The sequence below is a fragment of the Equus caballus genome, chromosome 29 (genome assembly GCF_041296265.1).
Source record: "Equus caballus isolate H_3958 breed thoroughbred chromosome 29, TB-T2T, whole genome shotgun sequence".
Lineage (NCBI taxonomy): Eukaryota > Metazoa > Chordata > Mammalia > Perissodactyla > Equidae > Equus > Equus caballus.
In genome coordinates this window covers 7,511,392-7,523,551 of record NC_091712.1, presented here as the reverse complement: position 1 = coordinate 7,523,551, position 12,160 = coordinate 7,511,392, and positions in this window count along the sequence as shown.

Below are 12,160 nucleotides of genomic sequence, written 5' to 3'. Positions count from 1 at the left end.
CCCAACAGGTGATTCCGGACTGTCCGCCACGTGCTTCTGGCACGTCTGAGAGGTGGTTCCAACATGCCCGGCAGGTCATTTCGGAGAGTCGTCCAAGTGGTTCTGGCGTAGCCCGCAGGTGATTTTGCCGTGTCCGGCAGTTGGTTCCGCCGTGCTCGGCAGGTGGTTCAGGCATGGCCGTCACGTGGTTCCAGTCTGTCCAGGACGTGTATCCAGCTTCTCCGGCAGGTGGTTCTGGTACGTCTGAGAGGTGGTTCCGCCATGGCTGGCAGGTGATCCCGGACTGTCCCCCAGGTGGTTCTGGCATAGCCAGCAGTTGATATTGGCCTGTCCGGCAGGTGGTTCCAGCGAGTCGAACAGGTGGCTCCGGCGTTCTTGGCAGGTGGTTCCGGTCTGTCCGGTAGGTGTTTCCGGCGTGTCTGGCACGTGCTTCCGGCACGTCTGATAGGTGGTTCCGGCATGCGCGGCAGGTGATTCCGTAGTGTCCGCCAGGTGGTTCTGGCATACCCGGCAGGTGATTTTGGCGTGTCCGGCAGGTGTTTCTGGCGAGTCGAGCAGGTGGCTCCGGCATGCTCGGCAGGTGCTTCCGGCGTCTCCGGCACTTGGTTCTGGTGTGTCTGAGAGCTGGTTCCGGCATGTCCGGCAGATGATTCCGGAGTGTCCGCCAAGTGGTTCTGGCATACCCAGCAGGTGATTTTGGCGTGTCAGGGAGGTGGTACCGGTGAGTCGAGCAGGTGGTTCCGGTGTGCTCAGCAGGTGGTTCAGGCGGTTCTGGCAGGTGGTATCCGTCTGTTCGGGGTGTGGTTCCGGCATCTCATGAACACGTTTCTGGCACGTCTGAGATGTGGTTCCAGCCGGCCCGACAGGTGTTTCCGCAGTGTCCGCCAAGCGGTTCTGGCGTAGTTGGCAGGTGATTTCGGCATGACCGGCAGGTGGTTCCAGCAAGCCTGGCAGGTGATTCCAAAGTGTTCACCAACTGGTTGTGGCGTAGCCGGCAGGTGATTTTTGCGTGATCGGCAGGTGGTTCTGGCGAGTCGAGCAGGTGGTTCCGGCGTGCTCGGCTGGTGCTTCCGGGGTCATTGGCACGGGGTTCTGGCATGTCTGAGAGGTGGTTCCTGCATGCCCGGCAAGTGATTCCGGAGTGTTCGCCAAGTGGTTCTGGCATAGTCGGCAGGTGATTTTGGCATGTCCGGCAGGTGGTTCAGGCGAGATGAGCAGGTGGTTCCAACGTGCTTGGCAGGTGCTTCCGGCGTCTCCGGCACGTGTTTCTGGCACATCTGACAGGTGGTTCCGGCATGCCCGAAAGGTGATTCCCGTCTGTCCGGTAGGTGGTTCCAGCCAGCACGGCATGTGGTTCTGGTACGTCTCAGAGGTGGTTGCGCATGCCCAACAGGTGATTCCGGACTGTCCGCCACATGGTTCTGGCACGTCTGAGAGGTGGTTACGGCATGCCCGGCAGGTCATCCCAGAGAGTCCTCCAAGTGGTTCTGGCATAACACGCAGGTGATTTTGGCGTGTCTGGCAGGTTGTTCCGTTGTGCTTGGCAGGTGGTTCAGGCTTGGCCGGCAGGTGGTTCCAGACTGTCCAGGACGTGTTTCCAGCTTCTCCGGCAGGTGGTTCTGGTACGTCTGAGAGGTGGTTCCGCCATGGCTGGCATGTGATTCCGGACCGTCCCCCAGGAGGTTCTGGCATAGCCAGCAGTTAATATTGGCCTGTCCGGCAGGTGGTTCCAGCGAGTCGAACAGGTGGCTCCGGAGTGCTCGGCAGGTGGTTCCGGTCTGTCCGGTAGGTGATTCCGGCGTGTCCGGCACGTGCTTCCGGCACGTCTGAGAGGTGGTTCCGGCATGCGCGACAGGTGATTTCGGAGTGTCCGCCAGGTGGTTCTGGCGTACCCGGCAGGTGATTTTGGCGTGTCCGGCAGGTGTTTCTGGCGAGTCGAGCAGCTGGCTGCGGCATGCTCGGCAGGTGCTTCCGGCGTCTCCGGCACGTGGTTCTGGTGTGTCTGAGACCTGGTTCCGGCATGTCCGGCAGATGATTCCGGAGTGTCCGCCAAGTGGTTCTGGCATACCCGGTTGGTGATTTTGGCATGTCAGGTAGGTGGTTCCGGCGAGTCGAGCAGGTGGCTCCGGCGTGCTCGGCAGGTTGTTCAGACGGGTTTGGCAGGTGTTTTCCGTCTGTTCGGGGTGTGGTTCCAGCATCTCATGCACATGGTTCTGGCACGTCTGAGATGTGGTTCCGGCCGGCCCGACAGGTGTTTCCACACTGTCCGCCAAGTGGTACTGGCATAGTTGGCAGGTGATTTTGGCATGACCGGCAGGTGGTTCCAGCAAGCCCGGCAGGTGATTCCGAAGTGTTCCCCAACTGGTTGTGGCATAGCCGGCAGGTGATTTTTGCGTGTCCGGCAGGTGGTTCTGGCGAGTCGAGCAGGTGGTTCCGGCGTGCTCGGCAGCTGCTTCCGGGGTCATTGGCACGTGGTTCTGGCATATCTGAGAGGTGGTTCCGGCATGCCCGGCAGGTGATTCCGGAGTGTTCGGCAAGTGTTTCCGGCGTAGCCGGCAGGTGATTTTGCATGTCCAGCGGTCGTTCCGGCGGGTCGAGCCGGTGGTTCCGGCGTGTCCGGCAGGTGGTTCCGGTCTGTCCGGCACGAGGTCCAGTCTGAGAGGCTGTGCCGGCATGCCCCTCACGTGATTCCGGCTTGTCCCCGAAGTGGTGCTGGTGTAGCGGGCAGGTGATTTTGGCGTGTCCGGCAGGTGGTTCAGGCGAGTTGAGCAGGTGGTTGCGACGTGCTCGGCAGGTGCTTCCGGCGTCTCCGGCACGTGTTTCTGGCACATCTGACTGGTGGTTCCGGCATGCCCAAAAGTTGATTCCGGTCTGTCCGGTAGGTGGTTCCGGCGTGCACGGCACGTGGTTCTGGTACGTCTCATAGGTGGTTGCGTATGCCCAACAGGTGATTCCGGACTGTCCGCCACGTGCTTCTGGCACGTCTGAGAGGTGGTTCCAACATGCCCGGCAGGTCATTTCGGAGAGTCGTCCAAGTGGTTCTGGTGTAGCCCGCAGGTGATTTTGCCGTGTCCGGCAGTTGGTTCCGCCGTGCTCGGCAGGTGGTTCAGGCATGGCCGTCACGTGGTTCCAGTCTGTCCAGGACGTGTTTCCAGCTTCTCCGGCAGGTGGTTCTGGTACGTCTGAGAGGTGGTTCCGCCATGGCTGGCAGGTGATCCTGGACTGTCCCCCAGGTGGTTCTGGCATAGCCAGCAGTTGATATTGGCCTGTCCGGCAGGTGGTTCCAGCGAGTCGAACAGGTGGCTCTGGCGTTCTTGGCAGGTGGTTCCGGTCTGTCCGGTAGGTGTTTCCGGCATGTCTGGCACGTGCTTCCGGCACGTCTGAGAGGTGGTTCCGGCATGCGCGGCAGGTGATTCCGTAGTGTCCGCCAGGTGGTTCTGGCATACCCGGCAGGTGATTTTGGCGTGTCCGGCAGGTGTTTCTGGCGAGTCGAGCAGGTGGCTCCGGCATGCTCGGCAGGTGCTTCCGGCGTCTCCGGCACTTGGTTCTGGTGTGTCTGAGAGCTGGTTCCGGCATGTCCGGCAGATGATTCCGGAGTGTCCGCCAAGTGGTTCTGGCATACCCAGCAGGTGATTTTGGCGTGTCAGGGAGGTGGTACCGGTGAGTTGAGCAGGTGGTTCCGGCGTGCTCAGCAGGTGGTTCAGGCGGTTCTGGCAGGTGGTATCCGTCTGTTCGGGGTGTGGTTCCAGCATCTCATGAACACGTTTCTGGCACGTCTGAGATGTGGTTCCAGCCGGCCCGACAGGTGTTTCCGCAGTGTCCGCCAAGCGGTTCTGGCGTAGTTGGCAGGTGATTTCGGCATGACTGGCAGGTGGTTCCAGCAAGCCTGGCAGGTGATTCCAAAGTGTTCACCAACTGGTTGTGGCGTAGCCGGCAGGTGATTTTTGCGTGATCGGCAGGTGGTTCTGGCGAGTCGAGCAGGTGGTTCCGGCGTGCTCGGCTGGTGCTTCCGGGGTCATTGGCACGGGGTTCTGGCATGTCTGAGAGGTGGTTCCTGCATGCCCGGCAAGTGATTCCGGAGTGTTCGCCAAGTGGTTCTGGCATAGTCGGCAGGTGATTTTGGCATGTCCGGCAGGTGGTTCAGGCGAGATGAGCAGGTGGTTCCAACGTGCTTGGCAGGTGCTTCCGGCGTCTCCGGCACGTGTTTCTGGCACATCTGACAGGTGGTTCCGGCATGCCCGAAAGGTGATTCCCGTCTGTCCGGTAGGTGGTTCCAGCCTGCACGGCATGTGGTTCTGGTACGTCTCAGAGGTTGTTGCGCATGCCCAACAGGTGATTCCGGACTGTCCGCCACATGGTTCTGGCACGTCTGAGAGGTGGTTCCGGCATGCGGGGCAGGTCATCCCAGAGAGTCCTCCAAGTGGTTCTGGCATAACACGCAGGTGATTTTGGCATGTCTGGCAGCTTGTTCCGTTGTGCTTGGCAGGTGGTTCAGTCTTGGCCGGCAGGTGGTTCCAGACTGTCCAGGACGTGTTTCCAGCTTCTCCGGCAGGTGGTTCTGGTACGTCTGAGAGGTGGTTCCGCCATGGCTGGCAGGTGATTCCGGACCGTCCCCCAGGTGGTTCTGGCATAGCCAGCAGTTGATATTGGCCTGTCCGGCAGGTGGTTCCAGCGAGTCGAACAGGTGGCTCCGGCGTGCTCGGCAGGTGGTTCCGGTCTGTCCGGTAGGTGATTCCGGCGTGTCCGGCACGTGCTTCCGGCACGTCTGAGAGGTGGTTCCGGCATGCGCGACAGGTGATTTCGGAGTGTCCGCCAGGTGGTTCTGGCGTACCCGGCAGGTGATTTTGGCGTGTCCGGCAGGTGTTTCTGGCGAGTCGAGCAGGTGGCTCCGGCATGCTCGGCAGGTGCTTCCGGCGTCTCCGGCACGTGGTTCTGGTGTGTCTGAGACCTGGTTCCGGCATGTCCGGCAGATGATTCCGGAGTGTCCGCCAAGTGGTTCTGGCATACCCGGCTGGTGATTTGGGCATGTCAGGTAGGTGGTTCCGGCGAGTCGAGCAGGTGGCTCCGGCGTGCTCGGCAGGTTCTTCAGACGGGTCTGGCAGGTGTTTTCCGTCTGTTCGGGGTGTGGTTCCAGCATCTCATGCACATGGTCTGGCACGTCTGAGATGTGGTTCCGGCCGGCCCGACAGGTGTTTCCACAGTGTCCGCCAAGTGGTACTGGCGTAGCTGGCAGGTGATTTTGGCATGACCGGCAGGTGGTTCCAGCAAGCCCGGCAGGTGATTCCGAAGTGTTCCCCAACTGGTTGTGGCGTAGCCGGCAGGTGATTTTGCATGTCCAGCGGTCGTTCCGGCGGGTCGAGCCGGTGGTTCCGGCGTGTCCGGCAGGTGGTTCCGGTCTGTCCGGCACGAGGTCCAGTCTGAGAGGCTGTGCCGGCATGCCCCTCACGTGATTCCGGCTTGTCCCCGAAGTGGTGCTGGTGTAGCGGGCAGGTGATTTTGGCGTGTCCGGCAGGTGGTTCAGGCGAGTTGAGCAGGTGGTTGCGACGTGCTCGGCAGGTGCTTCCGGCGTCTCCGGCACTTGGTTCTGGTGTGTCTGAGAGCTGGTTCCGGCATGTCCGGCAGATGATTCCGGAGTGTCCGCCAAGTGGTTCTGGCATACTCAGCAGGTGATTTTGGCGTGTCAGGGAGGTGGTACCGGTGAGTCGAGCAGGTGGTTCCGGCGGTTCTGGCAGGCGGTATCCGTCTGTTCGGGGTGTGGTTCCGGCATCTCATGAACACGTTTCTGGCACGTCTGAGATGTGGTTCCACCCGGCTCGACAGGTGTTTCCGCAGTGTCCGCCAAGCGGTTCTGGCGTAGTTGGCAGGTGATTTTGGCATGACTGGCAGGTGGTTCCAGCAAGCCCGGCAGGTGATTCCAAAGTGTTCACCAACTGGTTGTGGCGTAGCCGGCAGGTGATTTTTGCGTGATCGGCAGGTGGTTCTGGCGAGTCGAGCAGGTGGTTCCGGCGTGCTCGGCTGGTGCTTCCGGGGTCATTGGCACGGGGTTCTGGCATGTCTGAGAGGTGGTTCCTGCATGCCCGGCAAGTGATTCCGGAGTGTTCGCCAAGTGGTTCTGGCATAGTCGGCAGGTGATTTTGGCATGTCCGGCAGGTGGTTCAGGCGAGTTGAGCAGGTGGTTCCAACGTGCTTGGCAGGTGCTTCCGGCGTCTCCGGCACGTGTTTGTGGCACATCTGACAGGTGGTTCCGGCATGCCCGAAAGGTGATTGTGGTCTGTCCGGTAGGTGGTTCCAGCCTGCACGGCATGTGGTTCTGGTACGTCTCAGAGGTTGTTGCGCATGCCCAACAGGTGATTCCAGACTGTCCGCCACATGGTTCTGGCACGTCTGAGACGTGGTTCCGGCATGCCCGGCACGTCATCCCAGAGAGTCCTCCAAGTGGTTCTGGCATAACACGCAGGTGATTTTGGCGTGTCTGGCAGGTTGTTCCGTTGTGCTTGGCAGGTGGTTCAGGCTTGGCCGGCAGGTGGTTCCAGACTGTCCAGGACGTGTTTCCAGCTTCTCCGGCAGGTGGTTCTGGTACGTCTGAGAGGTGGTTCCGCCATGGCTGGCAGGTGATTCCGGACCGTCCCCCAGGTGGTTCTGGCATAGCCAGCAGTTAATATTGGCCTGTCCGGCAGGTGGTTCCAGCGAGTCGAACAGGTGGCTCCGGCGTGCTCGGCAGGTGGTTCCGGTCTGTCCGGTAGGTGATTCCGGCGTGTACGGCACGTGCTTCCGGCACGTCTGAGAGGTGGTTCCGGCATGCGCGACAGGTGATTTCGGAGTGTCCGCCAGGTGGTTCTGGCATTCCCGGCAGGTGATTTTGGCGTGTCCGGCAGGTGTTTCTGGCGAGTCGAGCAGGTGGCTCCGGCATGCTCGGCAGGTGCTTCCGGCGTCTCCGGCACGTGGTTCTGGTGTGTCTGAGAGCTGGTTCCGGCATGTCCGGCAGATGATTCCGGAGTGTCCGCCAAGTGGTTCTGGCATACCCGGCTGGTGATTTTGGCATGTCAGGTAGGTGGTACCGGTGAGTCGAGCAGGTGGCTCCGGCGTGCTCGGCAGGTTGTTCAGACGGGTCTGGCAGGTGTTTTCCGTCTGTTCGGGGTGTGGTTCCAGCATCTCATGCACATGGTCTGGCACTCTGAGATGTGGTTCCGGCCGGCCCGACAGGTGTTTCCACAGTGTCCGCCAAGTGGTACTGGCGTAGCTGGCAGGTGATTTTGGCATGACTGGCAGGTGGTTCCAGCAAGCCCGGCAGGTGATTCGGAAGTGTTCCCCAACTGGTTGTGGCGTAGCCGGCAGGTGATTTTTGCGTGTCCGGCAGGTGGTTCTGGCGAGTCGAGCAGGTGGTTCCGGTGTGCTCGGCAGGTGCTTCCGGGGTCATTGGCACGTGGTTCTGGCATATCTGAGAGGTGGTTCCGGCATGCCCGGCAGGTGATTCCGGAGTGTTCGCCAAGTGTTTCCGGCGTAGCCGGCAGGTGATTTTGCATGTCCAGCGGTCGTTCCGGCGGGTCGAGCCGGTGGTTCCGGCGTGTCCGGCAGGTGGTTCTGGTCTGTCCGGCAGGTGGTTCTGTGGTGTCCGGCACGAGGTTCAGTCTGAGAGGCTGTGCCGGCATGCCCCTCACGTGATTCCGGCTTGTCCCCGAAGTGGTGCTGGTGTAGCGGGCAGGTGATTTTGGCGTGTCCGGCAGGTGGTTCAGGCGAGTTGAGCAGGTGGTTGCGACGTCCTCGGCAGGTGCTTCCGGCGTCTCCGGCACGTGTTTCTGGCACATCTGACTGGTGGTTCCGGCATGCCCAAAAGTTGATTCCGGTCTGTCCGGTAGGTGGTTCCGGCGTGCACGGCACGTGGTTCTGGTACGTGTCAGAGGTGGTTGCGTATGCCCAACAGGTGATTCCGGACTGTCCGCCACGTGCTTCTGGCACGTCTGAGAGGTGGTTCCAACATGCCCGCCAGGTCATTTCGGAGAGTCGTCCAAGTGGTTCTGGCGTAGCCCGCAGGTGATTTTGGCGTGTCCGGCAGGTGGTTCCGCCGTGCTCGGCAGGTGGTTCAGGCATGGCCGTCACGTGGTTCCAGTCTGTCCAGGACGTGTTTCCAGCTTCTCCGGCAGGTGGTTCTGGTACGTCTGAGATGTGGTTCTGCCATGGCTGGCAGGTGATTCCGGACCGTCCCCCAGGAGGTTCTGGCATAGCCAGCAGTTAATATTGGCCTGTCCGGCAGGTGGTTCCAGCGAGTCGAACAGGTGGCTCCGGCGTGCTCGGCAGGTGGTTCCGGTCTGTCCGGTAGGTGATTCCGGCGTGTACGGCACGTGCTTCCGGCACGTCTGAGAGGTGGTTCCGGCATGCGCGACAGGTGATTTCGGAGTGTCCGCCAGGTGGTTCTGGCATTCCCGGCAGGTGATTTTGGCGTGTCCGGCAGGTGTTTCTGGCGAGTCGAGCAGGTGGCTCCGGCATGCTCGGCAGGTGCTTCCGGCGTCTCCGGCACGTGGTTCTGGTGTGTCTGAGAGCTGGTTCCGGCATGTCCGGCAGATGATTCCGGAGTGTCCGCCAAGTGGTTCTGGCATACCCGGCTGGTGATTTGGGCATGTCAGGTAGGTGGTACCGGTGAGTCGAGCAGGTGGCTCCGGCGTGCTCGGCAGGTTGTTCAGACGGGTCTGGCAGGTGTTTTCCGTCTGTTCGGGGTGTGGTTCCAGCATCTCATGCACATGGTTCTGGCACGTCTGAGATGTGGTTCCGGCCGGCCCGACAGGTGTTTCCACACTGTCCGCCAAGTGGTACTGGCATAGTTTGCAGGTGATTTTGGCATGACCGGCAGGTGGTTCCAGCAAGCCCGGCAGGTGATTCCGAAGTGTTCCCCAACTGGTTGTGGCATAGCCGGCAGGTGATTTTTGCGTGTCCGGCAGGTGGCTCTGGCGAGTCGAGCAGGTGGTTCCGGCGTGCTCGGCAGCTGCTTCCGGGGTCATTGGCACGTGGTTCTGGCATATCTGAGAGGTGGTTCCGGCATGCCCGGCAGGTGATTCCGCAGTGTTCGCCAAGTGTTTCCGGCGTAGCCGGCAGGTGATTTTGCATGTCCAGCGGTCGTTCCGGCGGGTCGAGCCGGTGGTTCCGGCGTGTCCGGCAGGTGGTTCCGGTCTGTCCGGCACGAGGTCCAGTCTGAGAGGCTGTGCCGGCATGCCCCTCACGTGATTCCGGCTTGTCCCCGAAGTGGTGCTGGTGTAGCGGGCAGGTGATTTTGGCGTGTCCGGCAGGTGGTTCAGGCGAGTTGAGCAGGTGGTTGCGACGTGCTCGGCAGGTGCTTCCGGCGTCTCCGGCACGTGTTTCTGGCACATCTGACTGGTGGTTCCGGCATGCCCAAAAGTTGATTCCGGTCTGTCCGGTAGGTGGTTCCGGCGTGCACGGCACGTGGTTCTGGTACGTCTCATAGGTGGTTGCGTATGCCCAACAGGTGATTCCGGACTGTCCGCCACGTGCTTCTGGCACGTCTGAGAGGTGGTTCCAACATGCCCGGCAGGTCATTTCGGAGAGTCGTCCAAGTGGTTCTGGCGTAGCCCGCAGGTGATTTTGCCGTGTCCGGCAGTTGGTTCCGCCGTGCTCGGCAGGTGGTTCAGGCATGGCCGTCACGTGGTTCCAGTCTGTCCAGGACGTGTTTCCAGCTTCTCCGGCAGGTGGTTCTGGTACGTCTGAGAGGTGGTTCCGCCATGGCTGGCAGGTGATCCCGGACTGTCCCCCAGGTGGTTCTGGCATAGCCAGCAGTTGATATTGGCCTGTCCGGCAGGTGGTTCCAGCGAGTCGAACAGGTGGCTCTGGCGTTCTTGGCAGGTGGTTCCGGTCTGTCCGGTAGGTGTTTCCGGCATGTCTGGCACGTGCTTCCGGCACGTCTGAGAGGTGGTTCCGGCATGCGCGGCAGGTGATTCCGTAGTGTCCGCCAGGTGGTTCTGGCATACCCGGCAGGTGATTTTGGCGTGTCCGGCAGGTGTTTCTGGCGAGTCGAGCAGGTGGCTCCGGCATGCTCGGCAGGTGCTTCCGGCGTCTCCGGCACTTGGTTCTGGTGTGTCTGAGAGCTGGTTCCGGCATGTCCGGCAGATGATTCCGGAGTGTCCGCCAAGTGGTTCTGGCATACCCAGCAGGTGATTTTGGCGTGTCAGGGAGGTGGTACCGGTGAGTTGAGCAGGTGGTTCCGGCGTGCTCAGAAGGTGGTTCAGGCGGTTCTGGCAGGTGGTATCCGTCTGTTCGGGGTGTGGTTCCAGCATCTCATGAACACGTTTCTGGCACGTCTGAGATGTGGTTCCAGCCGGCCCGACAGGTGTTTCCGCAGTGTCCGCCAAGCGGTTCTGGCGTAGTTGGCAGGTGATTTCGGCATGACTGGCAGGTGGTTCCAGCAAGCCTGGCAGGTGATTCCAAAGTGTTCACCAACTGGTTGTGGCGTAGCCGGCAGGTGATTTTTGCGTGATCGGCAGGTGGTTCTGGCGAGTCGAGCAGGTGGTTCCGGCGTGCTCGGCTGGTGCTTCCGGGGTCATTGGCATGGGGTTCTGGCATGTCTGAGAGGTGGTTCCTGCATGCCCGGCAAGTGATTCCGGAGTGTTCGCCAAGTGGTTCTGGCATAGTCGGCAGGTGATTTTGGCATGTCCGGCAGGTGGTTCAGGCGAGATGAGCAGGTGGTTCCAACGTGCTTGGCAGGTGCTTCCGGCGTCTCCGGCACGTGTTTCTGGCACATCTGACTGGTGGTTCCGGCATGCCCGAAAGGTGATTCCCGTCTGTCCGGTAGGTGGTTCCAGCCTGCACGGCATGTGGTTCTGGTACGTCTCAGAGGTTGTTGCGCATGCCCAACAGGTGATTCCGGACTGTCCGCCACATGGTTCTGGCACGTCTGAGAGGTGGTTCCGGCATGCGGGGCAGGTCATCCCAGAGAGTCCTCCAAGTGGTTCTGGCATAACACGCAGGTGATTTTGGCATGTCTGGCAGCTTGTTCCGTTGTGCTTGGCAGGTGGTTCAGTCTTGGCCGGCAGGTGGTTCCAGACTGTCCAGGACGTGTTTCCAGCTTCTCCGGCAGGTGGTTCTGGTACGTCTGAGAGGTGGTTCCGCCATGGCTGGCAGGTGATTCCGGACCGTCCCCCAGGTGGTTCTGGCATAGCCAGCAGTTGATATTGGCCTGTCCGGCAGGTGGTTCCAGCGAGTCGAACAGGTGGCTCCGGCGTGCTCGGCAGGTGGTTCCGGTCTGTCCGGTAGGTGATTCCGGCGTGTCCGGCACGTGCTTCCGGCACGTCTGAGAGGTGGTTCCGGCATGCGCGACAGGTGATTTCGGAGTGTCCGCCAGGTGGTTCTGGCGTACCCGGCAGGTGATTTTGGCGTGTCCGGCAGGTGTTTCTGGCGAGTCGAGCAGGTGGCTCCGGCATGCTCGGCAGGTGCTTCCGGCGTCTCCGGCACGTGGTTCTGGTGTGTCTGAGACCTGGTTCCGGCATGTCCGGCAGATGATTCCGGAGTGTCCGCCAAGTGGTTCTGGCATACCCGGCTGGTGATTTGGGCATGTCAGGTAGGTGGTTCCGGCGAGTCGAGCAGGTGGCTCCGGCGTGCTCGGCAGGTTCTTCAGACGGGTCTGGCAGGTGTTTTCCGTCTGTTCGGGGTGTGGTTCCAGCATCTCATGCACATGGTCTGGCACGTCTGAGATGTGGTTCCGGCCGGCCCGACAGGTGTTTCCACAGTGTCCGCCAAGTGGTACTGGCGTAGCTGGCAGGTGATTTTGGCATGACCGGCAGGTGGTTCCAGCAAGCCCGGCAGGTGATTCCGAAGTGTTCCCCAACTGGTTGTGGCGTAGCCGGCAGGTGATTTTTGCGTGTCCGGAAGATGGTTCTGGCGAGTCGAGCAGGTGGTTCCGGCGTGCTCGGCAGGTGCTTCCGGGGTCATTGGCACGTGGTTCTGGCATATCTGAGAGGTGGTTCCGGCATGCCCGGCAGGTGATTCCGGAGTCTTAGGCAAGTGTTTCCGGCGTAGCCGGCAGGTGATTTTGCATGTCCAGCGGTCGTTCCGGCGGGTCGAGCCGGTGGTTCCGGCGTGTCCGGCAGGTGGTTCCGGTCTGTCCGGCACGAGGTCCAGTCTGAGAGGCTGTGCCGGCATGCCCCTCACGTGATTCCGG